Source organism: Gymnodraco acuticeps, unplaced genomic scaffold (assembly GCF_902827175.1).
Source record: "Gymnodraco acuticeps unplaced genomic scaffold, fGymAcu1.1, whole genome shotgun sequence".
Lineage (NCBI taxonomy): Eukaryota > Metazoa > Chordata > Actinopteri > Perciformes > Bathydraconidae > Gymnodraco > Gymnodraco acuticeps.
In genome coordinates, this window is record NW_022990454.1 from 578371 (window position 1) to 599909 (window position 21539).

A 21539-nucleotide genomic window follows, 5' to 3' on the forward strand; every position below is an offset into this window, starting at 1 on the left:
ATACATTTATGGTAAATATTTTTATTGATTTTCTCAGTTTTTTAACAAAAGCAAGTGATACAGATTCAGTCAAGATATATACACACATGCTGATAAATCAAAAACTTCATTTCAATCCCACCACTCGAACCACCCACCCACCACCCCTTAACCCATTGAGTTACAGGATACAGAGCCCTTTAACAGTAAAATACAGTATTTTCATTAGTTCAAGGGGGGCAAAGGAGGAGAAAAAGAAGAAAAATAAAACAACACAGAGATAAACACAAAGAAAGAAAATAATAATAATGGAATAGGAAAAAAAATGATGAATCAACTGCTCACCGCTCAATCCAACCTTATTCTTTATGAAGTGGATCTTGTAAGGAGTCATAGAAGTCCAGAAAGGGTTTCCATGTTCTAATAAAGGTGTTAGAGGAGCCCCTGAGTAAGAACTTAATTTTCTCTAGCTGTAAGAAGTACATAACATTTTTGACCCACCGAGAAAAGGATGGAGGGGAATGTTGCTTCCATTTTAGAAGAATCAGACGTCTCGCAAGAAGTGTAGAAAAGGCTATAACTACCTGGGCACTGTTTGGTAGGGATGCACAGGTCACCTTTGGTGCCAAACCAAAAAGGGCACAGACCGGGTCAGGCTCAACACGAGTTTTAAACATTTCACTAAAAGATTTAAAAGTACATCTCCAGAAAGTAAAGAGGCTGGGACATACCCAAAACATGTGTATTAGGTCTGCTGGCTGGCTTCTGCATCGGGGACAAGACGGTTCAACCTCTGGATACATTTGAGCCAATCTAGCGTTGGTTAAATGAGCTCTGTGTACCACTTTCAGTTGTATCAGGCTGTGTTTAGCAGAAGAGGAAGATGTGTGCACCCGGTCCAGGACTGATTCCCACTGGTCATCCGTCAAAGTTCTTCTCAGATCAGATTCCCAAGCAGCTCTTAAATGTTCATTAGGGTGCGGATTGACATTACCAATGAGATCATAAATCAGGGAAATCAGTCCTCTACGGTCTGACTTCAGTTCGAGGATATGGTCAATATGTGACTTTATGGGCTTATTTGGAAAAGAGCTGAATGTCTTAAATACAAAGCTCCTAATTTGTAGGTAACTCAAGAAGTGATTCTTAGGTAGGCTATACAGTTCAGATAATTGAGAGAAATATGCAAATGTGTCCTCAATGTAAAGATTATAAATTGATTTAATCCCATTATTAAACCAAACAGTAAAAGCCGGGTCTGTACAGGATGGGGTAAACATGTGGTTTGACTTAATGGGGGAGAGAACAGAAGCACCCTGTAGTCCAAAGTGCTTCCTAAACTGAGCCCATATTCTTATTGAATTACTTACTATTACACTCGACCAGGGGCGGACTGGCCATTGGGAATACCGGCCACTCCCTTTTTCTTTTTTTGCTTACCTAAATCCTACCGGCCCACATTTGTAAGTGTTCCGGCCCAGCCCAGCCCAGTGGGGTGTGGCCAGGGTTGGGTTGTAACGGAATACATGTAACGGTGATCAGAATACAAAAATCAAGTAACTGTATTCAGCTCGCGTTACATTTGAAAAACGAGTAATCTGATTACAGTTACTTTCGTAAACCTGAAGTGAATACATTTTGGATTACTTATTGGAATTATTGGTGGAAAGATTTCCTCACAACATTTAATATTCATTACTAAAGGTACAGCCGAATCATCACAGCGCACAAAACCGCGCAGATGGACCAAAAAGGGGAGCATTTGAAAAGAATGTGCGGGTCCGCTCAGTGAAACAATAACAACGTAACATGGAGGAACAAAAGTCTGCGTTTAAATCGTGTGTGTGTGTGTGTGTGTGTGTGTGTATGTGTTTATAGAGGTGTGTGTGGTTAAAACACATCAGCCACACTGCTCTTTAGCCTTTCTAATGATTCTGAAGGTAAACACAGTGAAGGCGGTGCGTGAAAGGCACTGCGCGCTCCTCTTCTCAGAGGTTAACCCTCCCGCTGCCTCCTGGTGCTGCAGAGATTTCATGAAGTGAAGGAGGTTTTCCTTCTATAAAACAGCTGTGGGCAGCAGATACTGTGAGGGTCACATACATGAATACATAGATCAAGGCAGACTGGTGCACACACTTTCCTGTTTTGCCGATCCGGTGCTTAAACAAATATAGCTCTACACCCCTGGCCGAAATGTCCTTAAAATGAAGTCCGAGTTCGACATTTTAATTCATGTCCTGCCAACACTGGCAGGACAGAAGGCGACACGCCCTTTCTAAGCCATGTCCTCACATCCCAAGCTGCATCCCCAAAAAGTGTATTATGTTGTTACAACAGGGTTCAGGGGGAGTGGCTGTACGGCTGTACCCGTAGGATAGAAAAGGGGGAAGTGACGTCTGACTCAGAGGTTGCGCGGCTGTGGAGAAGAACGTGTTGCCCACATTCTGTTACTGAGTTTAGGCTAGTTAGCTAGCAGGTTTATTGTTTTGGGTGCAGTCACTTTTGCCTCCACTTGCTGTTCAAATAAATGTTGAAAGAAAAAGTTAATCTGTTTACAGTTCTGTTTTATATGGGTGTTGAAGAAGAAGAAGAAGAATTGGGAGGGATGAAACCCTCTTTAATGGTCACACATGCAGAGCACACAGCACACACAGTGAAATGTGTTCTCTGCTTTTAACCCATCCTAGTACCAGGAGTCTAGTACTAGGAGCAGTGGGCAGCTATTGTACAGCGCCCGCGCAGCAATGGGAGTGAGGGGGGAAGGGGGATGTCTGGTGCCTTGCTCAAGGGCACCACGGCAGGAGGTGAACTGGGACCTCTCCAAGTAGAAGTCCACACTCCAAATAGGTCTGGACGGGGACTTGAACCGGCGACCCTACGGCTCACAGTCCAAGCCCCTACTGACTGCCATAGATTTAGTCCCTAATTTTGCTCTCAAAATGGACCAGATTGATGCATTTAACTTCAACATTTAATAAAAAATCTTCCCGGGGGAACAAGCCCCCGGACCCCCCTAGAGGAGGTGAGGTCCACCACCTGCCCACACCCCCTGTTAAATTGTCTCACCCACATTGAGGATGCTTCCTACGCCCATGTTTTATTCCATGTGTCAAGTCAGGCAAATTGGGTCAAAATGTTATTGCATCAATGATCTGTTAACATTAAAATCACTAAATATATGCCGTAACTATTTTGCTCTAGGCAACTCAAGGGCTCAGGTAATGTGATTACTATATGAATAATTGTCCAAAATTACATAAAATGCATAGGGTTTTTTGTTAAGTAACATACTTTCGTCGCCGGCCGGCCGATACATACCGCGCATTAAGTAGGCCTGTCTGTCAATTAATCCCCGGGCCACTTTTTCCCCCCAGTCCGCCCCTGCACTCGACTTCAAATTAGTGTTGAGAAGGGGTAAGCCTGTGCAAACCACTGAGCCCAGGTGGTGTTATGAAGAAAACTCTAATTTCACCCAGTCCGCTTTTTCTGACATCGGTTTGTTTTCAAACCAGCGTATCAACTTCTGAATGTTGCATGCCCACTAGTAGAAAAGGAAATTAGGTAGAGCGAGACCTCCTGATCGTTTTGGCCTTTGTATATGAGCTTTACTGATCCGAATAGGTTTATTCCCCCATAGGAAATAAATAATACATTTATCAAGAGTCTTAAAAAACAATTTCTTAATAAAGACGGGGATGTTTTGAAAAAGATATAAAAACATTGGTAACACTATCATTTTAACAAGATTGACGCGCCCTGTTAGAGATAATGGTAAGGAGGCCCAGCGGTTCATATCTTGTTTACACTTATTGAGAAGAGTGGTAACGTTTTTAGTGAAAGTAGTAAGGAGAGAGCGAGTGACCTCAATTCCTAAATATTTGAAGCCATCTTGAGCCCTTTTAAAGGGGAAAAGGGGCGAGTACATCGGCTGCAGAGTTTAAAGGGAAAAGTTCGCTCTTTTGTACATTTAATTTATAACCGGAGACTTTCCCAAATTGATCGAGGATATCCAGGATATAGGGAATTGATGAGGCAGGCTCGGATACATATAAAAGCAGGTCATCCGCGTAAAGGGACACCTTCAACTTTTGTCTTGCCCGATCAATGCCTTTGAAATCCTTACATAAACGGAGTTTTGTTGCCAAAGGCTCAATTGCTAGCGCAAAAAGAAGTGGGGAAAGCGGGCATCCCTGTCTTGTAGCCTACCTCTTCCAAGGGGGAAGTAATTAGACCGAGTGTTATTAGAGATTATAGCAGGCAGGGGAGAGGAGTAGAGAAGTCTAATCCACGCCAGAGTTCCCGTTAGCCGGTAATTACCGGACTATGACCGGTAAAATATGCTGAAGACCGGCAAATCTAAATCTCTCCGGTCAAAGTGTCCATCCAAATAATTTCCGTTTAGCGCAATACCGCATCAGTTGCGCAACTTGCGCCACATATGTGACAGACAAAAGAGTATGTGACAGACAAGAATAGTCAATTATAATGTTTAACACTTAATGTGGAGAAAGAGATGTCCTGTATGGGTTGATTGTGCGTTGATCTGTTGGTAATGCCTCGGGGTTCCGGTGGGCATGTAAACAAATGCATAATGCTGCGCTATACTTTGCTGCCTCACCCGGTTGCATAGCGACGCTTATTGTTTAGGTGTCTTTTAATAAGCAGGTAGTCCTATCATTAGCTAGAACTAGCTAGATCTGATCGATATGGAGATAAACGCGAGTAAAGTCTAATCTGACGGGAGAGAGAGATCAGCTGCTGCTGACGAGTCGACACGCAGCTCTGCATAACCACATGCAGCGGTGAGCGGAACAAAACACACACTTCAGGTTAGAATATCACACGTAGCTATTTTAATGACCTCTCAAACTACCGTAACTAGTTATAGATATGTTTAGTTTTACTGTCGGTTTACTGTTCCGCCTGCTGCATGACGGGCTGTCAGGAGAGGGAGAGAGCGCTCCGTTTATTATTCCCGTGTTATTGTAAATTACTGTACACTTTTGAATAGTTAATCTACTATAATTAGTTTGTTTAATATCGAATCATCCATTTGTTTTAAAGCTCAATAAATAACAAAGAAGACCTTTGACCGGCACTTTTCAAATGTTGTCCGGAAGATTTAAACTTTAACAGACATGTTGACCGGCGAAAAAATATTCTAACGGGAACTCTGATCCACGCAATTAATTATTTTTTAAAGCCACATTTTTGGAGGGCAATGAATAGGTATCTCCATTCGACCCGGTCAAAGTCCTTTTCCGCATCAAGTGATATTACTATCTCTGGGTCTGGTGACCGGGCCGAGTGGACAATATTAAATAGTTTTCTCAAATTTGAATACGAATGTCGGTTCTGGATAAATCCTGTCTGATCAGGAGATATAATATCTAGATTCACATTTTCCAGACGTTTAGCCAGGACCTTAGACAGCACTTTAAAATCTACATTTAGTAGGGAAATAGGGCGATATGAGGAGCACAACAATGGGTCTCTGTCTTTTTTCACAAGGAGGGAGATAGAGGCTTGTCGTAAAGTCATGGGCAGGGAGCCTGAAGAGAGTGCTTCTTTAAACATTGTCTGAAAAATTGGTGCTAGTTGAGGGGAAAACTTTTTATAAAATTCAGTAGTGAATCCGTCTGTGCCGGGTGATTTATTGTTTTGCATTGATTTAATGGCCATAATTATTTCGGGTGTTGAAACATCTGCGCTCAATTTAATGTTTTGTTCCTCTGACACAGTAGGAAGAGTAACATTTTGAAAGAAGACCTCAGGGTCCTCATTACATTCTGAGGCATAAAGGTTAGAATAGAAATGTAGAAAAGCTTCATTTATGTCCTCATGATCTATCAGTGTCTCTCCTGTATGTGACAGAATTTCAGTAATTGACCGAGCGGCAGCTGTTTGACGAGCTTGCAGGGCCAGGAGCTTGTTCGCTTTGTCTCCAAATTCATAGACATTATGCATGGATTTCAAAATAAGACGCGTTGCCTCATAAGTAGTTAGAAGGTTGTGTTCAGTTTGCAGCCTTACGCTCCTTATAAAGATCTGGGATTGGCGATAGAACATATTTCAAGTCGATAATCGCGATTTGATGGGATATCTCTTGTAGCTTTGAATATTTGTCTCTATTAATTCTAGAGGAGTAAGCTATAATATGCCCTCTGAGGTAAACTTTAATGGTCTCCCACAGTGTGGCGTTAGATATTTCAGGGGAGGTGTTTGTTTCTAGACATTTTTTTATTTGGTCCTAAATGAATTCAACAAAGCGATCATCAGATAGTAGGAGAGGATTGAGTCTCCAAACTCTGTTCGGAGGGGGACGATTTGGAAGATCCAGTTCGAGTACCATGACACTATGATCAGATATAACTATGCTATTATATGAGCAAGTCTTAGCCCTGGGTAATAGTCTATTATCAAGCAAAAAATAGTCTATACGGGTGTAGGTAGGGTGTGCGTTGGAGAAAAAAGAGTAAGCTCTATTGTGGGGAAACTTAAATCTCCATACATCGGAGAGGGCACAATGGCTCATGAAATCCTTCACAACTCCAGCTGATTTTGAAAGATTTTGAGGGGAATTTGACGACCTATCCAGGGTCGTGTCCAGTACACAGAGATGCCAATGTCTAAGATTTGGCCGTAGCAACTACGATTTTTAACCTAAACTACGCTTCTACGATTTTTCAATGTTTTGCTACGATTTTTTTACACAAGATATTATGTCTGAGAAAATAAAGTGGCGCCACCTATCGAATGCATTTGAACGAACATCTTTGATCCCGAAAGTCCGGGTTTCACTTCCGGCGCCCCATGCGATTAACCCGTAGCATTCATATAGCTATAGTAAGCTTAATGATACCAGATCCGGATATCCGTGTTTAATGAGACTAAACCCCGGACAGGCAGGCGCGGGTGAATAGAACACGATCGAGTCGATGAGTGTCACGAGAATCTTATAAAATCGGTTTAAATCCGCGAAAAATTGTCCCCAATGCGATGGCAGCACCACCCGCTAAAAAGCAGAGGACTAACGACCAACGATTTCTGCCAGAATACTCTGTTGTGTGGCCTGTGATTCATAGGTCAAAACTCGACGAGTTTCATGCGTACTGCACGCTGTGTAGCTGCGATGTCAGCATTTGACATGGCGGGAAGAGTGATGTCGAGCGACATACAAAAACGTTAAAACATCTCTCTTACAAGAAATCTCGCGAGTCGACATCAGCCATCGGAGGTTACTTCGTAACAGAGAAGGATTCCAGTGTAATCAACGCTGAAGTGCTATGCGTGGACTTTTTGGTGGAACACAACATCCCGTTAGCAGCCGCGGATCACATGGGAGCACTCTTCAAAAAAATGTTCCCTGATTCAAAAATTGCAGGTAGGTCTGAACGAAAATAAATTATCTTGTCAACGAATGAAAAGAGATTCTGAAACGTGTTTTCAATGAACCAACCGGCCGCCTTGTATACATGTAGGTCTAAGCATTGGCCGGCTCTGTTATCAGTTTGGTTGTGCCCGCGAAAAACCACGTGCTTTTTTTTTCAGGAAAATATGGCTCGGGGAGAACAAAAAGTGGTGCCATTGTGGGTGTTCTTGCCAGAGATGATGCTTGTGCAATAGCCACTGCAATGCAACATGGCGCCTACTCCTTGGCTACAGATGGCAGTACCGACTATGGGGACAGTAAGCTCTACCCGCTTGTGGTCAAGTACTACAACAAGTCTATCGGCCGTATTTTAACTGTGCTGCTATGCATGCCTGAGTGCAAGGTGGCATCAACAGGAGAAAACATTTTCCAGTTGATGGATTCGGAACTGTCAAACCGCAACATTCCCTGGGAAAACTGTATCAGTTTTGGTGCAGATAATGCCATGGTGATGCAAGGCATGAATAAGGGCTTGGCAGGTTTTTTGACAAGAAAATATCAACCCATCTACATGCTAGGCTGTCCATGCCATCTGATGCACCTGGCAGCAGAGAAAGCTGCTGCTCAACTTCCAGTTCCTTTGGAGGAGTTGCTAGTTGACATTTATTATTACCTGGACAAATCCAGCAAACGAAAGCAGGAAATGGTGCATTTCCAAATGCTGTGTGGTGTGGAGACCAGGAAGATCTTGAAGCATGTCAGTACACGATGGCTTTCTTTGGGGAAATGTATTGAAAGACTGCTTCAGCAATGGCCTGCTCTGTTAAAATATTTTGAAACTGAAAAATGCAAGATAGAACAGAAGCCTCACAAGCAACAAAGTAGTGTTGATAGCATCAGCACCCAGTCTGACAAGGGGCACAGCGCCAGCACCGCCAAGGGGCACAGCGCCAGCACCGCCAAGCCTGACAAGGGGCACAGCGCCAGCATCGCCAAGGGGCACAGCGCCAGCACTGACAAGGGGCACAGCTCCAGCATCGCCAAGGGGCACAGCTCCAGCAACGCCAAGCCTGACAAGGGGCACAGCGCCAGCACCGCCAAGCCTGACAAGGGGCATAGCTCCAGCATCGCTAAGGGGCACAGCTCCAGCACTGACAAGGGGCACAGCTCCAGCACCGCCAAGCCTGACAAGGGGCACAGCTCCAGCATCGCCAAGGGACATAGCTCCAGCACCACCAAGTCTGACAAAAGGCACAGCACCACCAAGCCTGACAAGGGGCACAGCTCCAGCACCGCCAAGCCTGACAAGGGGCACAGCTCCAGCATCGCCAAGGGACATAGCTCCAGCACCACCAAGTCAGACAAAAGGCACAGCACCACCAAGCCTGACAAGGGGCACAGCTCCAGCACTGACAAGGGGCACAGCTCGAGCACCACCAAGCAGTTTGACATCTCTTCGTACCTGTTTAAGCAACAGGAACTTGCAAAACTGAAACCAGTTCAAGAAACTGAGAAGAAACTTCCAACAAAAGAAAGGGGATATGCCAAATCCCTACCTGAAAGTAGAGTGTATAGGGTGTGTGCCCACATGCAGGATGAAAACATTCAGCTCTACTGTCACTTTCTTGATGCAGCACTACCGGTGTTTGAGAAGGGTAACGTTCTGCTACAAAAGGATGAGCCCTCCATTCACCTGCTGTTGGGCACCTTGCTCAGTCAACTGAAAGAATTGTTAAATAGGTTTGTGAAACCTGACGTTATGAACGCTTGTGACAACATCATCCAAGTGTCATACAAGGAAAGGGAAAATCAAAAGAGCAACAACAGTCTGTTCGTGGGGCAGAGAACCAAACTTTTTCTCGAAACCCATGGTGAACACCTTGACCTGCCCAGCTTTTATGAAGCTGTACGCTGGTATTATGCAGCAGCAGTCTGTTACATGCTAAAAAAGTTCCCATATGAGGACCCACTACTGTTGCATGCTACTGTGGCAGATGTGTCAAGGAGGGAAACTGTTGGGTTTGATTCGGTTGTTTACTTCACCAGGAGGTTCGCCTGCTTGGCCACGACTCCCGTTGAAATGGATCAGTTGGAAGGCGAGTTCCTGGGCTATCAGACAGATGGTCTCCCAACAAGCGTCACCAGCTGCGAGAGAGCTGATATGCAGTGGCATCTGCTGAGTCAGCTGAAGGACGGAAATGGCCAGCCCAAGTACTGGAGACTAGCCAAAGTGATGCTGGCTATCCTATGCGTATTTCATTCGAACGCTGACTGCGAAAGGGTTTTCAGTTTGGTGACCAAGAATAAAACGGAGTTCAGGCCAAACATGAAGGCAGACACCTTGAACAATCTCATTATACATAAACAGTTCATGATAGCAACAAAATCTGTGTGCTACCAGCAAACGTACAGCAAAGATACATTGGCAAAGGCCAAATCTGCCACCTATGCATCCCTAAAACAAGTGACTGCAGATTAGGTAATCACTACCAAAGAGAGATACCCCGGAATATCATATGGATAGTCGAGTGTGATGTTGGAGGCAGGGGGGGGGGGGGGGGGGGGGGGATTCTAAGATGTGTACAGTTCTATGCGTTATGTTGTAATCCTGGCAGGCCATTGCATGATGGTAGTCAATTCTGACATTAGGAATGGGGCAGCATGCTGAAGTTGTTACGTGCTAAGCTATGTAAAGGATTGGCGGGGAGGTGGGGGGGGGGGGGATGAATAAGTAATTGAGATTGTATATAAACATTGAGATTGTATATAAACATGCACTTTAACCAGTGCCATAGATTAGTACTAGGATATTCATGTATATATAGTTGAGTGTGATGTGGTAGTAACATAGTTATTGATGTGCAAGGAGTCGAAAATGCCATCAAGAAATAAGATCCAGGTAGTTTAATCTTATTTTCCTTTTTTTTTAGGTTAACTTAAGGGAATGATAGCACATATATATAGCTGAGTCATTGCATTAAGATTATGGATGAACATGTGTTGGGGTGGGGGCAATGTTGGGTACACTATATCTGACCTACATAAAAGAATACTTCACACTGGATCTTAGTAGATGCTTCCTAGCATCTACTAAGTTCCAGTGTGAAGTATTCTTTTATGTAGGTCAGATATATGGGAAATGGTCTCCTTGAATAACTTTACTATGAGTACACTTAAACTTAAAGTAATATCAGTTGTACATATATGTTATATTGCATGTTTGTGAGCAATTTATTACTATGGATTATGATATGACTGATCAACATGAAGAAAATAGAAACTGAAGCTCTATGGTTGGTTTAATAAAATGACAAAGGTTGCAGTGCTCACTCTCTATTTATTGTGTTCATTTAATGTTTATATAATTAGCTGCATTGTTTTCAATAGCATTTAAGGAAACATTGGATAGATAAACATTAAAATAGGTCAGGGATCCCGGATGAATTTTTTTTGCATCTGTCCACTATTTCACCAAAAGGTTCTGCTTGAAAACAACACCTGATGAGAAATAATAGCAGCTCACAGAGCCCCTGAGAGCCTTTAATATAAAAAAAAATCTCGGGGGCTTACAGCGCCCCCCGAACCCCCAGCTGGTTCTTTGCTCGCTTCGCTCGCAAATGCTACTCTTTTTACATATTCAATGTTGGCATTTCTGAGTACAAGGTTAAAATCACCTCCCATAATAACAAATCCATTCTCAAGCCTTGGTATTTAAAAAAATAGTTTCTTTAAAAAACTACTGTCATCGCAATTGGGGGCATATACATTTACCAAAATCACTGGGTTAGCAAAGAGCTGCCCAACCACAATAATATACCTAATAATAATAATATACGTCACTAATCATTTCCTTTGAGTGGAAAGAGATGTTCTTGTTAATCAATATGGCTGTTCCTCTAGCTTTTGCATTGAACTTGGAATGAAACACTTGACCAACCCAGTTTCGTTTGAGACCATTAACATTGATATTACACAGATGAGTTTCTTGTAAGAAAGCAATGTCAACCTTTAGTTGTTGTAAGTGGGACATAACCCTCTGCCTTTTATTTGGGTTATTAACTCCTTTTACATTCCAAGACACAAACTTGGTAGGGTTGCTGATCATCCTAGTGGATTTACCTGCCATATAAACCTAGGATAAGAAAAACGAGGGGACCAGCAGAGAGCAAAACATAAAATGCATAAAAAAATAAATAATAAAACCTCGGACTCTAAACCTGTAAACTCTTACCTTGTGTGATAACTCACTCTGTGCTTGTTTTGCTCACTACACTACAAACTCTGTCACCAAGAGAAAACAAAAAAGGATTTAGCAATGAAAAGTAGTAATATGAACTTGCTAAACCATTGCTTCCCGGGTAACAAAGTGACCATGTGGGAAAACCACCTTAAACTATTGGCCACGAACAATCAGCACGTCCTTAGAAACAGAGAAAGATAATCAATACAAAATAAATAGTAGGAACAGCCCAAATAAAATAAAATAAAAAAGTTACCTGATAAGGCGAGCAATGCAACGTATGGGATCACTAGGACATGCTTCTATATCAACTCTCATAACTCCGTAACAGCCGACAGGAAAGCTGTATTTTGAACCTTACTCCGTACCCGGTAAGGGAGACCCGACAGCTTTTATCAGAAGAGGAAACATAAAAGCCCGAGCAAGATATGTGCTCAACCACTGTCAAAAATTACCAGGTAAGATGACTGGAATTAATATTAGAAACCAATTAACAGTTGAGCAGCAATAGCAATATGTAACTTTTACCTCCTGACGAGTAATTCGTAACATTGTCTGTTATGTCTTATTTTCGGAGCACGATGCTCGTAAACTACGAAAGAATATACTCAGTGTCCACTTGCCGGTCGGCTTAATTAGCCAGCAGCTTAGTTCACTCACCGGCTAGTCCAACACATCTAGTTTTCAGCAGGTTGACGGCGCTTCAAAAAAGCAGCAACTTCAGCCGGAGAGTTGAATTCGTGCCTCGTTCCGTCCACAACAACCCGGAGTTTAGCGGGGAAGAGGAGGCTGTAAGCGAGCCCGGCGTTTCTCAGCGAGGATTTGATGGGGGTAAATGCGGCTCTCTTCCTGGCTACTTCTGCACTGTAATCCGCATATATGTGGATCTCTGCGCATCTGTACATCAGGGGACCCTTCTCCCGTGCAAGCTGCATTATCCGTTGTTTCAACTGGAAGTGGTGAAGGCAGGCTATGAAGGGACGCGGTGCGCCGTCTTGTCTCCTCTGGGCGGCCAGCCGGTGTGCTCTATCCACGGTCAAGGGGCGAGGAAGCGCGTCAGGGCCGAATATTTCAGCCAGAAAGGATTCAATGAAAGTAGTTGGACGGGCACCCTCAGGTATACCTGAATATATACGAATATTACACCTCCTGGATCTGTTTTCAAGGTCGTCAACTTTCAGCTTCAGTTGTTTGTTCTCCTGCACTATATCAGCCAGTGTAGACTCCACTGTAGTTATTCTTCCTTGGAAGTCGTTCATTGACGTTTCAATGGCCTGGATTGTCTAATCGGGCCTGATTATAGCTGTGTGGTTGGATGTTATTTGTGCTTTCAAGCTTCCAATTATACGCTCTTCCATGCGGGTGAGTAGTTTCTGTATGTCAGAGAGAGACAGCGCCTGGTTGCCGACCTCGCCATGTGCGGAGTTGTTGCTAGCTTGTGAAGCTAACTCACAGCCCTCCTCGCCTCCGCCGTCGCTTTCATCGCTTTTCTTGTTCTTCCTCCCCATGACAAATCGTGTACAGTCGACACCAAGTCAAAGTCACTCTTAGAGGCAGGCCTTGCAAGTTTAGATGGGAAATTAGTAGGGCAAATGACAAATAAATGTTAAACGGTATCTTCCGGCTAGCAGCTTACTCCGCCATTCGCCAGACTGTTTGTGAGGATCTGCAGTACTTCCTCCTTCTTTTCCCCCTTCTGTGTTTGTTTTGTCTGTTTGTCTGTCTTCCTGGCTGGGCGCGGCTGACCTACATTCTGATTCCCGCCAACTCACCTCCTCAGCTGCTGCTCATCTCACTGATTGCCACTACTCACCTGCACCTGCTTAAAACAGACTTCGCCAGTTCTTCTTTTATTCTTCAGTGGTAAACTATCGTCCAGGCCTACTAGTATTTTTCCTAGTGAATTTTTGATGCTCCTTGTGAAAGGATATTCTTTCCTAATCCTACTTGTTTTTCCTGTTCCAGATACACATACACCTAGTGATGGCAAAATGAAGCTTTGAATGAAGCGTCGAACCACTTGGACAATTGTGTCGGAAATAGGTTCATTTCTCGAAGCTTCAGTTACAGCGACCTCTCCTGGCGAAGTGCAAGGCTGCAGTGGGTTTATCGTATCATTGCCTTGAAAAATATTCGATGCACACACACTAAGACTGAATATCATGTTCTATTTGCAATTAAAGATTGATAATTGTGTGTATTGGGTTATTGAGAAGAGACTAGAGAGTGCTAGACATGTTTTTGGGTGGAGAGGGCCTTTTATCAGTTATTAAAGTTGAAAAGCAATGATTAAAATACGTCCATTCCGGGATTTGAACCAGCTGCGCGGAGGACATCGCCGCATTCGGGCCGCCGGCTGTACCCACTGGGCTATCTATTGCTTGAAATATTTAACTGTTTTTATATTACTGATAATTGTCTTTTTGTTCACAACTTCTCCACATTTCGAAGTGTTTCCCGAGCCAGAACGACCTATCTTACTTCCTGGCTTGCTCTATAATGATACTACAATTCAAATGCAATACCAACAACAACTCAACAGCAACAACGCAAACTACGACAACAACCCACACATTGCGCATTGTTTAGAGCGGTCATAAAGTGTTGAAGCGCTCAAATTTGAAACTGTTTCAACCTGTCACCTGTCAGAATCGAGACGAGGCAGTGCATTGAATCGCGTGAATGGACCGTGAACCAGTCAAGTGATTCATTCAGGAAATGAAGCAGTTGCTGCTTCTGACATCACATGTCACGTGATTTGAAGCAGTTGCTGCTTCGGACGTCATATGTCACGTGATTTGAAGCAAGCTTCGAAGCACTGCTTCTATGGAATAGGAAGTCCAGGGTTGAAGCTCCGTTCGAAGCTTCAGTGTCAAACTGCCATCACTACATACACCAGCCGCTCTGCCTGCCACGTCCAGCCTCCCCTCCTGGTCAGCCCAGCTCCACGTCTCCCCTCTATGTGCTCTTCGTCAACTCCTTGCCAGTGTCGTGGACAAAATAAAGCCCTTTTTTGACACTTCACCACTGTCTCAGTTTTAGTGCTTGCATAGCGGGTTCTCATCTCCAGTCCCTTCTCGGGAAGCCTAACAGAATAACTGGCCAACAATGAACCCCGCAGACACTGGAGCGGATCCCGCCACAGTCCATCATGCCCTGTCTAGTCAGGGTTTCCTCCTGGGTCAACACGACCAGCTCATGCGGGCGTTAGTAGAGAGTGATCAGTCCATGGCTCATCATGTCTCTGAGTTAGCTTGCTAGATCTCAGCTCTAACTACCTCGGCTGCAGCTTCTCATGCCACTCCCAATCCAGCTATTTTTCCTACTCCACGCCAGGATTTCCCCATCACCGACCCTGAGCCATTCCACGGAGAGGTGGAGAAATGCAGAGGATTTCTTTTTCAGTGCAACAAGGTTTTTCGCCAGCGTCCTGTTTCGTTTGCCGCTGATGTTACCAGGATTAATTACGTTCTGAGTTTGCTCCGTGGCAAGGCTTTAACCTGGGCAGAGGCTTTGAGTTCTTCAGTGGATTATGACTCTGCGTTTTGAATGCTTCTCAGATCGTTTTTCTGCTGTTTTTGATCATCCCAATTATTCTGGCTCCGCCGAGAGTCAGCTGCTCAGTTTACAACAAGGAAACCGCACTGTAGCCGAGTATTCCATTGAGTTTCACACACTCGCTGCAGAGGCTCGATGGGACGAGGCGGCTCTTAAGGCGGTGCTTTTGAGAGGATTAAAGGATCAGCTCCGGGATGAATTGGCAGCACGAGACGTTCCAGCGGATCTCCCAGATGTGATTTTCCAATCTTTATTCCAGACTCAAGGTCCATATCACATACAAAAAGACAAAACACACATTTCCTTGGTGTCCCGCCTGGACTGTCGTTTGCGTGAGCGCCGAGCTGAGCGGACACAGTAAGCCCAGTTTTTCCACCTACCCTGTTCCCTCAGTGTTTAAGTCTCCCTCCGTTTTCTCGCCGCCCAGCGTGCGCACCTCTTCTCACGAGGAGGCTATGCAACTGGGGCGTGCTAGACTCTCTCCGGAGGAGCGTCAGCGCCGGATGTGTGCTGGCCAATGCATGTATTGTGGCAACGCTGGGCATGTCATTGCCAACTGTCCAGTACGCCCAAAGGTGGGAGCTCGTCAGTGAGATTGGGGGTCCTGACGAGTCCACAGCCATCATCTTTACCCCCTTCCTTGAGTCGTTTTCTAATACCCGCCAAGATCTGTGTTAACACTATGACTTTGCCTCTCCAAGCCCTCACTGATTCTGGTGCTGAGGATAGTTTTTTGGACCGTGAGCTAGCTGAACAGCTGGGACTCTGCCTGGAGCCTTTATATGAACCTCTAACAGCCTATGCACTTAATGGGCAAATAATCTCCTCTGTAACAGCACAGTCAGCCCCTTTGACATTGATCATCTCCGGCAACCACAGAGAGCTCATCCAGTTAAAGGTAATCTCTGCACCTTCCACACCTCTGGTATTGGGTTATCCGTGGCTTCGCACCCACAACCCACACATTGATTGGGCTAAGGGAAAAATCATTGAATGGGATCAGGACTGTCTCGCTAACTGCCTGTTATCTGCCGTGCCTCCTGTCTCTGTCTCCCCAAACCCTGCCTTCTGCTCTGCTGCTTCTGTAGACTTAACTGGAGTCCCTACGACCTACCACAACCTGATATTGGTCTTCAGCAAGGAGAGGGCTATCTCCCTTCCTCCTCACCGGCCCTACGACTGCTCCATAGATCTGTTTCCTGGGGCTCCTCTACCCACCAGCCGCCTCTACAACCTGTCCCGTCCGGAGAAGGAGGCTATGGAGCTATATATCACTGACTCAGTGGCTGCTGGGATTATTCGTCCTTCCTCCTCCCCCGTGGGTGCCGGGTTCTTCTTCGTTGGCAAGAAGGATAAGTCACTGCGACCTTGCATTGACTTTCGTGGGTTAAACAACATCACTGTTAAGAACAAGTACCCATTACCCCTTCTCACCTCTGCTTTTGAACCTCTCCAAGAGGCAACCCTGTTCACCAAGCTTGACCTTAGGAATGCCTATCACCTGATCCGTATCCGTCAAGGGGATGAATGGAAGACGGCTTTCAACACTCCCTTAGGTCATTTTGAGTAGCTAGTCATGCCTTTTGGTCTCACTAACGCTCCAGCAGTATTTCAGGCTCTGGTCAACGATGTCCTGCGTGATTTCCTTAACCGCTTTGTCTTTGTGTACATAGACGACATCCTGATTTTCTCCAAGAACCAGGAGGAACACGAGAACCATGTCCGCCTGGTGCTTCAGAGACTGCTGGAGAACAAGCTCTATGTCAAGGCTGAGAAGTGTGAGTTCCACCAGAACCGGATCAGCTTCCTGGGCTATATCATCAGGCAAGGCAGAGTGGAGGCAGACCCAGGAAAGATCGAGGCTGTGGTGGAGTGGCCAACCCCTACTACGAGGAGGGAGCTTCAGAGGTTTCTGGGCTTCGCCAACTTTTACCGCCGCTTCATCAGGAGCTTCAGTAAGGTTGCTGAACCCCTCTCAAGACTCACCTCTGTCAACATTAAGTTCTTTTGGACCCCAAAGGCAAATGAGGCTTTTCTCAAACTCAAGTCCCTGTTCACCTCTGCTCCCATCCTCATCCAGCCAGATCCTGAGAAGCAGTTTGCTGTGGAGGTTGATGCGTCAGACACTGGTGTGGGAGCTGTCTTGTCGCAAACAGCTGGTTCTAATAACATCCTCCATCCTTGTGCCTTCTTTTCACGCCGCCTCTCTCCTGCTGAGTGCAATTATGATGTTGGAAACAGGGAGCTTCTGGGAGTCAAGTTGGCGTTAGAGGAATGGAGACACTGGCTCGAGGGCAGCAAGCAGTCATTCCTGGTCTGGACAGACCACAAGAACCTCGCCTACATCCAGTCAGCGAAACAGCTGAACTCCCGACAGGCCAGGTGGGCTCTCTTCTTTAGTCGTTTCAACTTTTGTCTCACATACCGTCCAGGTTCCCGGAATGTAAAACCCGATGCTCTATCCAGACTGTACTCGCCTGACTCTCCCGAGTCCTCTGCTGTTTCAATCCTGCCCAAGAGTTGTGTTGTAGGCGCCCTCTCTTGGGATATTGATAACACCATCCAGGAGGCGTTGAGAGAGCAACCAGACCCTGGTAACGGTCCTCCGAACAGTCAGTTAGTTCCCGATGCTGCTCGCTCCAAGGTCCTACAGTGGGTCCACAGTTCCCGGTTCTCCATCCATCCCGGAGTAAACCGCACACGTTCCTTTCTTAAGAGACACTTCTGGTGGCCAACTGTCAACAAGGACACTCAGGAGTTTGTTTCTTCCTGTCCCATGTGTGCTAGGAGTAAGTCCTCCCACCAAAGACCTGCAGGATTGCTCCAGCCTCTACCCATCCCTAGTCGTCCCTGGTCACACATCGCCTTGGACTTTGTTACCGGCCTGCCTCCCTCCCAGGGTAACACCACAATTCACACCAGGACCTGGAATCAGCCCTCCGCTCCATCGTTGACCGTAACCCCTCTACCTGGAGCACCCATCTTCCCTGGGTTGAGTACTCTCATAATGCCCTAACCTGTTCTGCTACTGGTCTCTCCCTGTTTGAGGCCTCGTTAGGGTACCCTGTTCCCTGAAGAGGAAAGAGAACTAGCAGTCCCCTCGGTCCCGCAGCATGTTCGTCGTTGTCAGAAGATCTGGAGAGACACTCGCTCTGCTCTCCTCCTGACTTCAGCTCGGAACCAACGGTCAGCCAACCGCCACAGACAAGCTGCCCCTCCTTACATTTATTTGTATTTATTCATTTATTTAACAGGGACAGTGCACATTAATGAACATTTCTGTAAACGTGCCAGAGTTAGCCAAGAGGCTATTTTTCATCTGTAGTCCCTGGACAGATTTTAAAAGTCAACCTAAAACACATTTCATTTTAAACAAGTAAATACAATACATTTAGAACATGCAACAGACATTACTGGGATACTTAAATAAAACAATTTAAAATACAGAACATTAAAACAAAACAAATAAAACAAAACAAAAGAACATGTTAAAACACAGGCAGTGGGTTGTAAGGAGCAGAAGATTGGGTCAGTGTTGGCAGAGCTGATTCCTCATTAACCATATTTTGAGTTTTGATTTAAATAAAGTGAATGTGGTCTGGTCTCTGATTGGAGGTGGGATTGAGTTCCATCGCTGAGCAGCTTTAACAGAAAATGAAGACTGACTGAAATAACTTTTTCTGAGTGGAATAATGCAATCTCCTCTCGCTGCACCTCTTGTTACCCTCGTTGCAGTTGTGCGTATGTTAATAAACTGTCTAAGAGGAGGTGAGGTAAGGCCGTTGACAATCTTGTAAAAAAGGCAAGCATTTGTTTAATGAGGTTTTCCCACCCAGCTTAGCAAGTTGTATTTTTGGAGTATTGGGCAGTGAAGCGAAAAAACAGATTTTTTTGTCCAGTATGTTGAGTGTTTGTTTGTACAATGACTCCAGTGGTTTTAATGTTGTTGTACTGGCATGTGACCAGGTAGTTAAACAGTAGGTGATGTGTGAAATAACCATAGAGTGTGTGTACATCAGAGATGCCTCAATTGACATGTAATCTCTGGTGAACCTAAAATTCGACAGACTGAATTTGACCCTATTACATATTTTTTTAACCTGAGCCTTGAAATTGAGTGTTGAATCAATCATGACTCCAAGGTATTTGTATTGTGTCACCACCTACAGCCTCTCCCCTGACACAAAAACATCTGGCGCAACACAAGAGGACTTTGTTTTGGTGAAGAAGATGCATACTGTTTTACAAATATTTAGTTGCAAACAGCATTGTTCCAACCAAGTTGTTACATGAACCATGGTGTTTGTCAGTTCATTAGCCACTTGTGTCATATTGCTTCCATGTACATATATTACAGTGTCATCTGCATACATTTGGATGTTTGTGTCAGGACATACAGATGGTAAATCATTTATATAGAGCGAAAATAGTAATGATCCCAGGATTGAACCTTGTGGGACCCCTGTCGAAAGATGAAGGTCAGCAGATTCATGATTTTGAACTCTCACATACTGAGATCGGTTAAACAAATATGATTCTAACCATCTAAGTGTTTGTGAAGAAAAGTTAAAACTGGAAAGCTTAGATATGAGTATTTTATGATTAACAGTGTCAAAAGCCTTTTTTAGGTCAAGAAACACAGCTCCTACAACACCACCTTTATCCATTTTTGATTTGATTTGTTCTGTAAAAAAAACAGTTGGCGGTCTCTGTTGAGTATTTTGCCCTAAAGCCAAATTGCATTGTTTGCAGAGAAAATGTACTAGTGTTTAAATGGTCAATGATTTGCTCAGACACAAGTTTCTCAGCAACCTTTGACACTGTAGGAAGGATACTAATTGGCCTGTAGTTACAGGAAGACATGGGGTCTCCACTTTTAAATATTGGGATAACTATAGCCGGCTTCGAAACACTTGGAAACATTCCCTGACTGAAGGAGAGGTTAATCATTTTGGCAATAGGATTAGAAAGTGTTGTGCTGAGATCTTTTAGCATAACCATGTCCATGCCAAGTATATCCTTTGTTCTCGATGCTTTAAGTGATCCAATCACTTTTATAACTTCAGATTCAGTGATATTTCTTATGCTGAAAGCCGGCTCATTTGTATTAACATAACAAAAATGTGTGCAGTCAGGTGAGAAACACTGTGCAATGGTTGCAACAGAATCAATTAAGTAGTGGTTAAAAACTTCAGCTATGTCAGCTGGATTGTTTATAAACTTTCCATTGACTTTAAGTTCAAGCTGTTTTCTTTCCTTATATTTATTTCCAGTGAATAGTTTTAACTGTTTCCAGATCATTTTAGAATTACCCCCTGCCTTGTCTATTATAGTCAAGAAGAAGTCTGCCTTAGCCTTCCGTAACTTCTTAATGACTTTGTTCCTCAGCATAGCAAAGTGATGCCTGTCATGGCTTAATTTAGTTTTGATTGATTTTTTTAAGACTAGATCACATTCTTTCATCAGTTTTAAAATATCGTCATTTATCCAAGGGACAGTGTTTTTCTTATTTTTCTGCTTGAATTTGCAATTGAAATCTCTGATAGTGCTCTCTAATGTTTTTGAGAACATTTTACTGTCGTCTTCGTGGTCTATTCCCAGCAAAAGATCATCCCATTTAATATGCTGAACAGCATTTATAAAGGTCTCATATTTGTTTTTGGGAATTCCAAAAGAATCATTTTTCCTGAATGAAGGGCTAAATTGCCTCTTGGTTAGGTTACTGGCGATTAGAATCATATTGTGGTCAGAGAGACCAGTTAACATATTAAAAGATTTAAAAATTCTCTCTGGTTTGTTACTAAAAATTAGATCAATTTGTGTCCTGGTGGAATTAGTGATTCTTGTAGGTCCATTGATCAGTTGCACAAGGTCAAAGTTATCGGTTATCTGTTTAAGATTCTATCTAACAGATGTATCCTCCCAGTTGATGTTAAAATCGCCCATTATAATAACTTCTTTGTTAAAATTACATTCTCTTAATAATTTCCTAAAATTCTCATAAAATTGATTGTTTGAAGAAGGAGGCCGATAGATAGCTATTACAACAAATGACATTTGTGGTGACAAAGTTATATTGACACCAACACATTCTAGTTCATTGCAATTAGACCACTGAATTTCACTACACTGGATGCTATCCTTCACATACGCCATAACCCCGCCCCCTTTCGAGCCGCGTCCAACTCTCCGGTAAATGTTAAAACCGGGCACGTCAAAGGCTGCTGTAGGAGCGGACTCATGAAGCCAGGTCTCAGATAAAACACAGGTAGTCTAGATTAGAGTCCAGTAAAAGATGCTGGATTTGCTCACTTTTAGATTTAATGCTTCGTATGTTCAAATGTCCACCTAAAAGGCCCTTTGGCTTAGCTTTGGAATCTCAGACTGTCC